The 11,366-nt window shown below is 39.2% G+C and overlaps 1 pseudogene; it reads right to left on the bottom strand.

Annotated features, from left to right (window-relative positions):
* Positions 1-2,049, bottom strand: part of LOC124970980 (40S ribosomal protein S3a-like) — an 84,221-nt pseudogene extending 82,172 nt beyond the window's left edge.
* Between the last annotated feature and the right edge of the window lie 9,317 nt (positions 2,050-11,366).

Genomic DNA, 11,366 nt, shown 5'->3' on the forward strand with positions numbered 1-11,366 from the left:
ACTCTCCTTTGCCCTAGATTTTAAATTGACCAAGCAACAGATCCTTGGAGATTGAGCTGCCTCGAATTCTTGAAGGATATCACTGTCTCCATGTCCCCCAATCCCCTTCTTTCCATACATCTTAGTGATTCCAATGTATTCATAGACATTTCCAAAGGTTTCATCCCTCCAGAGCCTTCTTTGGCCTCAATGGGCCCAGCATCCTGCCCTCCACTCTCTGACATCCACTGCCATGGTTATTAATATCAAGTACACCTCCTCATAAATCTGTATTGAAACCACTGTTCCCCCCCCAAAAAAAAAACCCACCTCCCATCTTTCCCTTTCCCGCCTCCAATATCCTGGTCCCATGTCTCTGACTTCCAACTCACTGACCTGTTCATTGTCCAACTTTCCCACACTCCCAAGTATTTCTTCACTTTTCTTATTTAACTCAAGTCACCTGGTCAGCCACTGTGATCACTCCCTTGAGCATACTCTCAACCCTCTTGCCTTTCTCCTTCCTTCATCCTTCCAGGAGAAATACCGAATTTGGTTAATCCAAGATTTAGTCTACGTAGGGGATATATCCAAACAGTGAACACTCCAGGACCTCATATGTCCAGTCTTTATTAGAGTGGCAAAAGCTGTCTGTCCCCAAAGGATCAGAATCCTTCTCCCTTTTTTATTGCAGCACCCCATTTTGTCTTCTATGACAGGGATCAGCAAACCACAGATCATGGGCTAAATACGGCTGGACGCCCAAATTACAGAAGGTTCTTACATTTTTAAATCGTTGGGAAAGAAATGAAGAATAATATTTTATGACATGAAAAATTACATGAGATTTAAAAATTAATGTCCATGTAGAAAGTTTCATAAAATCACAGCCTTGCCTGTCTACCTGAGGCCTTTGGTAGCTCCTACTTCACAGTAGAAGAGATGGGTAATTGCAGCAGAGACCATGGGGACAGTGTAGCTCAAAATATTTGCTCTCCGGTCCTCTAGAGCATAATATTTCTGGCCCCAGTTCTCCAAAATCATTCACAATAATACTTTACATTTATATTCCATAATCACTCACATGTTAAAAACAAAAGTCATCCATTCACTCCATGTCTCTCTCCAGGTACACCATGACAAAGTCAAGGTTCTCCTTCGCAGCAAATGTCCTTGGAATAAGGCTCAGTAAATAGTTTTCAAATATCTGTCTTGTCTGCTGCAAACCACTGCAGGGACCATTCTAATGGAACCAAGATCTGCACTGTGGATGCTGATGGCAGCTTCATCCCCTCCTACTCCATCCCCGGGGCCACATTGGACAGGGATCCTTCATCTTCTCTCTTGCTTCATCCCTTCTCAACCAGATTCTCTCCTTTATTTCCTTTCCTGGATACTCCCACTTTCTCAGCAGAGCAACCTGGGAGAGCTCTAGGACTCAGTCTTCTGACTGCCTCTTTCATTCCTCTGCTTGCTGGGGATCCCATCAACTGCCAGAGATTTAAGTGGCATTGACAGATAGAAACTCCTCAGTTTATAGGACCACCTCTGACCTTTGTCCTCATCTCCAGTCTCATGTGTCAGTCTCTGACTTGGCACATCACAGTTCTCGTGTGTAAAGATACCCTTCCTTTCCCAAAGAAGCCTACTCCTATCTTTTTTTTTTTCCTTTTAATTGGTTTCTGTCACTCATATTCAAACACCAATGACTTTTTTGCTTTCTCTTGACCTCTAACACTGAAATACAAATAGATATACCTTTAAAAGAAACCAAAAACTCAACCACAGTTAACAGCTCCATTCCTAGGACCCACATCCAATGTTTTGCCTAGGTCTAGACAATAGCCAGAGCCTCCTATTCATCTCTTCACTTCTGCCTGGTTGCCTCAAATTATCTCTGTCAAATTAAAGTGAAATTATAAAAGTTCCCTTCTAGTGGTTTCCCATTGCACAAGAATGGAAATGGAAACATGCAGCCATGATTTGCATGGCCTCAGATTATGTCACCCCCGTTTACTCTCTGACTTCATGTCATTCCATGCACCCTGTCCCCCTCTCACCATTCGGCATTACGCTGGTCTGACTTCTGGGGCTCACAACCTCTAAGCTCAGTTCCTGCTGCTGATCTTTTGTTTTAAAGGTTTTCTTCCTCCCCAGAACCCACATAGTGTCACCTGCCTTCAGAGTATGGATCAAAGTTTTCCTGCTTCCAGAGTTTTTCCTGGCCACCCTAATCCTTCCTACCCTCTGATCCTTCTACCTGTCTTTTGACTCTGCTTCTCATTTCCTCCTTAGCCCTTATCTCTATCAGACTGCATTAGTTCACTTTCCATTGCTATGGCAAAATACCCCAGGCTCAGTGACTTTACAATTAAAAAAGAGGTTCATTTCCCTCATGGTTCTAGAGGTTCGAGGACATGGAACAGGCATGAGATCTGCTCTGGCAAGAACCTCATGACAGAGAGCATCACAGTGGTGGAGCACAGGAAAAAGGGAAATACCGCAGGGTGAGACAGGAAGTCTCAGGGGTCCGTGAGAACTCTGTTAATTCCTCAGTGATCTAAACACATCCTTTTTTTTTTTCCAAGTATGTGACATTCTTTTTATTATTATTATTATTTATTTTTACAGACTGCATTTTGATTCACTGTACACAAATGGGGTACATCTTTTTGTTTCTATGGTTGTGCATGAAGTAGATTCATACCATTCATGCAATCATATGTGTACATAGGTAATGATGTCTGTGTCAGTCCACCATCTTTCATACCCCTGCCCCCTCCTCCCTCTCATTTCCCTCTACGTAATCTAAAGTTCCTCCATTCTTCTCTCAACCCCCCACCCCCACCCACATTATATATCATCATCTACTTATCAGGGAAAACATTTGGCCTTTGGTTTTTTGGGATTAGCTTACTTCACTTAGCATGATATTCTCCAATTCCATTCATTTATCTGCCAATGCCATAATAATATTCTTCTTTATGGCTGAATAATATTTCATTGTGTATGAATGGATAAACCCATCTCTTAAAGGTCTCTGGGACCAACTGCCAACATATAAACTCAGGGGACATACTCAAACCAGATCAAGAAGTCATAGCACAGATACTACTCCACCATAAATTTTTATTACCCAACTAGCATATAAGCTCCACAAAAGCAGGTGCCTTATTCTGACTTATCTGCACACTATCACACAAGTCAGGGAGAATTGCCAGTCATAAAACATCTGTTGATTTAAAGTATGAGTTAATAAATAAACAGAAATTTAAAAATCTTTCTTTGCTTACACAAAGAAAATCTTGAATAAAAGGAGGCTGCTAATAACACATTAAAAAATCAGTATATATAACATGAAAAAGAAACAAAAGCAATAAAATTAAAAGATAAACAATATTGTTTTATTTAAAGAGAGCATGTTGGAAGAGAAGCAATACAGAGTACTATAAACAGCAATGTCAGAGTTAACCTGTGAAAAGACTTTAATTTCAGACAGGTATTTCTATACTGGGCTGGTCTAGTTATCTTGCAGTGCTGACAATATTTTATTTTCTCAGGGAATATTATACACACACACACACACACACACACACACACACACACGGGTGGGAATAACAACCTGCAAAAATCAGCACAGGCAGTCATGGAAAAGAACTGAATATTCTTTATATTAAAGAAAGCAAATGCAGTTTTGGCCATTCCAAGCTTCTTTCAGCTTCGATTTGTGTTAAGCCAATCTCTTCTAGGTTCTGAATAGAACATTAAGTTACCTACTGCGCTGGCAGAATCTTTCCTTACTCTCCTGGACCTTTGACTCTGTCCTGGGTAACAATCTTTACCTAGCTGACATTGATCTCTTCCTTTGGGGTGGCATATGAGATATTGGTAACAAAATGTGTGTGGGGCGAATGATCTGTTTATATTCTAAACACAGAAATTTCTTTGTGGTTTGGAAGAAACACATCCAAATACTGAATATCTGCTTTCTTGGGACTCAAAGTTTCTGCAATTTCATTGAGCTTATTTTGTTTGTTTTATCCAAGTGCAATTCATTAACAAGGGGTGAACAGAGGCAATGTTCAAATAACATTTTGGTCACTTTAGAGTACACTCCAATAAGCCAGGTGTGGAAAATGGGTTCTATCTCCTGAGCAACTCCAGGTCAATGATTACGGTTGCTCCAAGGCTGTCTTGAGAGGATCGTGACTCAGCCCTGATCGGCATGAGGGGCAAATGATGTGATCCGTGAGTGATATCTGACAAGAGACAAAGGCTGAATCATTGCACAAATATTGACTGTTTGCAAGTTAGAATTTGATAGTCACTGCTCTTAGATAGCTGTAGTTCACTAAACAAGATCCATTCACGTGGTTATATGGCAGGGTTATGCTCACAATTTAATGCAGAAATCACTCTTTATTTCCTGTAATAGACTTAGCAGAAAAAAAAAATGCTAAATGGACATTCCCTTTTCTCTGCTCAGCGAAAAGCTAACCAGGCTGCATTCCCTCTGGGAATTCAGGAGTCCCTAGTCTCTGGGAAAGAGTGAATATTTTTGGATTTTTAATCTATGTTTTTACCTAGGCTGCTCTGATCAAGTTCCTTTCTGCCACTGACCTTAAATAGTACATGGAAACCTGATTATCCAAGAAGAGTACACAGATAGCAACTGAGAACTAAGAGAAATATATCGACTGATCATAGGAAGGTTTGGATTTTCTAACCTGAAAGGGTAACAGACTGAAGGTGTATACCTCCTCAAAATTCTTACGTTGAGATTACAAACCTATAGAGGGATGATATTAGGAAGTAATCACCTTTGAGAGGTAATTAGGTCATGAGGATGGAGCCTTCGTGAATGGGATTGGTGCCCTTATTAAAAAGAACGTTCTTTCTTTCCACCATGTGAGAGTACAATGATTAGTTGACCCTCTGCATCCTGGAAGAGAGTCCTCACCAGAATCCAACACCACCAGTACCCTTCAGCCTCTATGTTCTTGAACTCTGAGAAACGGAACTTACTTTGTTTATAAGCCTTCTCCTTTCTATAGTATTCTGATAAGCATCCAAGAGGACAAAAATGAAGAAGGAATTTTTCAGAGCCCAGGATCTTCAGTCTGCTTCTAAAAGTCACTTGGAATGTACGCAGAATCCAAAGTCCGGTGTGAGGAGGGCAGAGAACCACGGAAAACACCCTGTGTTGACTTTTGCATTAAAACGATCAAGGATGCCTAAAACCTAAATGCAATATTATTTTGAGTAATAAAGACAGATGGCATTTTTGCAACTTGGTATTACATATATCGTGAAAAAAATCAGAAGTATGAAAACAGAAGCACAAAGTTGAGGCTTTGGGGTATTGGAGAAAAGTAAGATTTTTTAAAGTCTGATTTCAGAGGGAGATTATGTTGATGAATAGTCAAGGCAGGTAATTTTGCAGGCACTCATTTTACATAAGGGTATTTCAGGACCTTGATAAATGATATGAGGAATCCTAGCCCCTGATGGGTTTTATCAAGAACTTGGGAAAAATCCACTTCCACGTAGGTTTAGGAGTCTCTATTTCAAACACAGGCGGATCTTGGACCCAACGTGGCTGGCCTCTGACCCTGTGCAGTTACTACTGCCTCTTTTATGAAGTCATGAAGATCAAGACAATCTTCCCGGGGACATTACACCCAAGTTCACCGACAGGCCATCCCTTACCCTGGTGGCTCCTGGCAACAAGCCACAGCTGGTTCCAATCTGGAAGCCACACAGCAATTTTTCAGCTCTGTCTGAGGGGCTACTTCCTCCATTTTATAAGTTGTGCTCTTCAGACAACATTTCCTACTTCCCGCTCTTAAAAGTACACCAGAGTTTGGCCTCTGTCTCATCTTATGTCACCTCATGAAGATTTCATAGCCTAGTTCTTTTTTTTTTTCCTCCTCATTTGGTTTGACCCAACACAATCGGGTACCTAAATTATTCAGTCCCAACATTCTCCCACATGCCCCAGATGCACGAGGAAAGGTCGCATGTTGGCTCAAGGGTTTGCTCCTGCATCAAAATGCTTCTTGGGCCCATGAGGTAAGGGATTTATTTATGTTCTAATACGTTTGAGTTTCAGTGTGCTAACATTTGAGCTAGATGTGCTAACTCAGAAATTATTTCTGGAGGATTAAATTTAGAGTATCAGCAATGGTAGTATAAAGAAGGAATGCAATGGAACTAGGGAGAATATCTAAAGTGGAATAAGCCAGTTGGCCTTCACTATCCAATTACTCAGTACATTAGAGTTCTCCAGAGGAACAGGAAAAATAGAACACATGCATTCATATTAAATGTATAAAGTCGTGCTGTAATTCCATTTATTATTTGCTACTAATAAATAAACTACCCTCTACTATTAGTAAATAATAGAAGGGGTGGTGATAGGTAGTAATTACCCTTGCTATGAGTTCCAAAGAAACTGCTAAGAGAAATGGTGGTATGAGTTTTTCTCTTCAAGATTAAATTCCTTCTCAAAAGAAATGGGCAGTATGTTTGTACATTGCTCATGAGAGCATTCGCTGATACAACCTCATCGGAAAGTAATCTGGAAAAAATCCACTAAAGTTAAAAATATATGGACTCTTTGACACAGAAGTACCATTTTGGAGAACCCCTCTTCTAGAAATAAAAGTAATAGAATACAAAGACATCTATATCATAATATTTCTTATAGTATTTTCATATCGCACCAAATATCCAGAGATGATTTGAATGGTCATCAATAAGAAATATTTGAAAAAACTGGGGTAGATGATGTAACTTTAAAAAATAGGTTATATCTATGTATATTGAAAGGGAAGATTCTCATGATACCTTATTTAGTGAAAAAAAAAATATCTAGGGTGAAATATACTGTATGACCCTATTTTAAATGAAGAAAAAATGGCATCTGCTTATACAAAGAGGCAGGTGAATTGGGGTATGTGAAACTGCTAATATTTGTTACTTTGGGGCAGAACAGGAATAGGGTCCAAAGGGGTAGTTTATTGACTTCCACCCCTTCTTATTAGCTTTGTATGCAATGTCTACTACATTTGTAATGTTTGAAAGTCTGATGATGTAAAAGCAATTTGCAAATCTCAGAAGCCATTGTGCTTATTTGCAAAAACAGATCCACTGCCCAAGGAGCACAAGCATCTGCTCTGTCCACTTTACATGGGGAGCACCCGACAGAGTGGAGAATAAAGGGACTTGACAAGGCACTGGGAAATGGGGCGAATCCTTGGCTCTAGAGCATTCAGAAGCTCCAACCATGTACAGAGTTCTGTCTACAAAAGGGACTGAGCAGCGCAGAGACATCACAGTGAACTACTGACAGCAATCCGAACAGAAAGTCCTCTTTGGCATATGGGCTGTTATGAGCCAAAGTCACCTGTGCAATGGCCAACACAGGGAAAACGTGCTTCTCCTCCGGGTCTGTCAAAAGGCAGGGCATACATTTCCCAAGAGAAAGGAGTCCTCCTTGTTCCAGGAGGAGGAGAGTGATCCCGTCAGCAGACACGGGGAGTCAAGGTCAAGGAGAGTCTGCATAAGCAAACCTTAGTGAAATCATCCTCATCTTCCATTACCTCCCCATATGGAGGCCCTCTCCCACCCTGCATGGACCTCAGAAGCACGATGCCCTTTCTCCTGACCGGTCACTTCTCCAGTTCACCACCCCTTGCTGAACAGTTATGCATGAGCCCAGTCCTCTGCTTCCCCTGTGGCTCCTATAACCACCTTACTGCTGATTGTCAACGGACTCCGATCCAGATGACCCATCTGAGCTTTGGATGCACGTCTCCATTTGTAGTGACCACCTCTAGTTAGTAGTCTCAGAGGCACCACCAATCCAATATTGCCCAAATTTGAATATTTTCCCACCCTTGCCTATAATACCTAACACAATATAAATGCTACGGCTATTGTCTTCACAGAATTGAAAATTTGGGAATTGATGAATCAAGTAACTGAGTTATAGGGTAATCGGCCTTCCAGCAACAAATGAACGAGATGGTTTATTTTTGGAATCACAGGAGTCTATACCAAAGGACCACTTATAATAATCCAGGCAAAAGTGAGACCATGAAAAGGCAAAGAAAAGATATTAAAATCATGAAGCTGGCCCCCGAATGAAATAATTTAGTGAACTTTGGGAAGTTAAGAATAATCAAATGTCCCAAGGGTTATCTAAGGTAATTTATTGGTTTTTTTTGTTTTTGTTTTTGTTTTTGTTTTTGTTTTTATTACTGACAACAGTGAATAATGGGTAGGAAGTTATTTTAAGTGTGAGGAATACACAGATTTAATGACACATATAATAGTTGACTAAGGGATATCCAGTTGGACATATTTTCAGCAAAGTCTGATCCATGGAACAGGGACTGAATGAGTCTAAATGGGGTCCTCATTCTTGCTCTCCAGTTAACTTTGTAAAAGTTATTACCGTAGCCAAGTCTTAGTATTTTTATGGATATAATAAAAACTTTAAGAGAAAATAAGTAAATAAATAAATAAATGCTATGGAAATGACTGTTCAATTCTATTGTTGAGGGGCTAATGATTAAAAAAAAAAACAAGCCTGTATGTGTTAAGCACAATTATTTTTAAAATATCTTTGATCCAAGGTTGACTGAGTCCATGGATGCAGAATATGCTGGCTTTATGAGCTCTCTGGTGGAACACCAGTACCATCCAACCTGACTCTTAAAAGTAAAGGGAAACAAAAAAAAAAAAATAAAGGGAAAAGCATGTTCAATCACCAACATAGAACTCAAGTGTTCTGTGTGCCCAGATCATCATCCTGACTGACGGGTCTCCTGACACCTGAGAGTTTCAGTGAAATCAGGAACCTACCGGGGCAAACCTGGAGGAGAGGCAGCCTGCATCCAACAGGCGCCAGTCCCGGGAGTCTCTTCCCCTATCCCCACATTCTTCCCAAGCCTCCAGGACAGCATCTCCCTGGATTATGAGATCATGCTCCACGTTGCCACCTGCATATTTATTTTTTATTATCATTTAAATAAAACTTAATGATTTCAGTTTGATACAACTGAAAAGGTGGTTCACTAAAGGCTATTTCCTTTTCAGCTGCACGTTACAGATATGTGGTCCACATCTGCACAGAAGCACCAATGCTTACCAAATAATTCAGTTTATAAACTCAAGTTACTGACTGCTTTGTAGTAGGAGGTAGAGAGCAAGAATGATCAGCTCACAGAATTTGGTTAAGAAAGGGGGAAAAAGCAAACGGCAAAGCAAATGGCAATTAAAGAAGTTCTATTAGTAAAACAAATATAACGCATGCATCTGTCTATTTAATAACTGGGGGAAAATAGAAAAGTTACTGAAATTATAGTCTTTGCAGACTTTAGTAGTTTTATTTGCATTTTATACAGACTTATTAAACCTTGTATGCAATGAAGCCATTTTTTTAAAGCTGTATCAGGAAGCCAGATGAGATGGCACGTGCCTATAATCCCAGCGACTTGGGAGGCTGAGGTAGGAGGATCAAGAGTTCAAAGACAGCCTCAGCATCTTAGTGAGGGCCTGTCTCAAAAATAGAAAAATTTTAAAAAGAGAGCTGGGGATGTAGCTCAGTTGTTACGCATCCCTGGGTTCAACGCCTGGTATCGAATTTTTAAAAGGCAAAAAAAAAAAAAAAAAAAATGCTGTATCAGGAAGAAGAATTTAGATATCTATTACAATTCTGTTCATCAAATGTTAGGGATTTTCCTCTCAGTTAGTCACAATTTCTGGGTTATTACTTTAAATTTCTTTTGACATTGTTTAATTAATGAAATCAATCACATTAAGAGGAATTAAAAATCTCCCCTGAAGAAATACCTCTAGCTTCTCCCTTCTGTGTATCTGAAAGTAAATCTTCAACTAATGAAAAAAAAGAAATGGTCAAGGGAATGTCATCGATTCTTTAATATCTGTCAACTTTTTGTGCCTTTGCTTCTTTTTTAAAAATTATTTTAGGTGGGAAATGGTAATTTAGTGTGCCATGAACTGACACCTCTGGAACCATGAACTAAATAAGTGTATCCTCCTAAAAGTTGTTTTCTCTGGCATTTTGTCACAGTAACAGAAAGGTGACTGGGGCCCAGGCCTTCTACTGGTACTATGGATACAGTGGACTGGACTGGATGATCCTTGCCTCAAGATGCTTATGTTCCAGAGGATTATCAAAAGCACAAATATACATGAAACAGGGCGATTTTGATGGCAATAAAAGTGACTTCAAGTGGTTGCAAACATAAAAAACTCTACTCAGACTCTGAGAGTCCGAAGGCCAAATTGATATTTTGCAGTGATAAGAAAGATAACATCAAACAAGATTTCATGAGAATGTAAGAGAAACTGGGAATTTTTCTCCTCTCTTGACAAGATTTTTTGTTATAGAGAAATTTTTACCACATTTCAAAAAAAAAAAAATAACGTTAACATTTATTAAATCGTTGAATACAATACCCAAAGTCATTCCCAAACGTGGCTGATTTTAAAGTGATTTTCTTAGGTGAATGAACGTGTAAAAAATGGAGAAGTTTAATCCGTCCTACCAGCCATCAGCTCTGATTTTGGCGGGCTGCCCTGTCCTGCTTTCTAAACACCGGCAGCTGGTGTATTCTGGAAGACTAGCAATGATAAATGGGGTAGAGCTGGCTTAAGGTCTTTGTAAAGTTTAATGAAAGATTTATCTCTTGAGGGTAATGTTCCTCTTTCTCTTACTGAAATGAGAGTTTGATAACCTCTCATTGTGCTTTTGATAAATTACACCTCACAGTCATAACTAAAATGACTAAGTGGAATTTTTTTTTTTAACATAGCTAAGCAAGGTCTAGTTATCACCGAATGGTTTAATACTGAGAGCCTACAAAACCAAGTTTGGCATTTGAAATATTTTTAATTATTAAGCTGAGAATAACTATGATTCAGTAATTTAGCGGCAATTACTGAAAGACGCTTTAGTGTTCTCTATGCCAATTACAGCCATAGAAATGGAAGATTATGATTTAGAATTTATAGTCAAGTTATGGCATCCTAATCTACAATCATAAAGGATCTTTTCTGCCAGAGTTTGTCATTGCTGTTGTTGAAGCCATTAATATTTAATTTCAAATTTAACAGGTTGGAATGGGTTTATATTCTTATAACCCACAAGCATGAAAATTGAAAGGACAATTATCAAGCACTATAAAAATAAAAGAAAAACTCATCTTAGATATTTTACTTCCCTGGAAGAAAACTAAACATTTTTCCGACACACTGAACATTGTTTTAGCACACATTAAGAACTGAAATTTTATTTAAAAAATGCAATGTATCCAGGAGTATTCAAGATGTGTGGTTCAAAAGAAGAGATGATC

Source organism: Sciurus carolinensis, chromosome 19 (assembly GCF_902686445.1).
Source record: "Sciurus carolinensis chromosome 19, mSciCar1.2, whole genome shotgun sequence".
Lineage (NCBI taxonomy): Eukaryota > Metazoa > Chordata > Mammalia > Rodentia > Sciuridae > Sciurus > Sciurus carolinensis.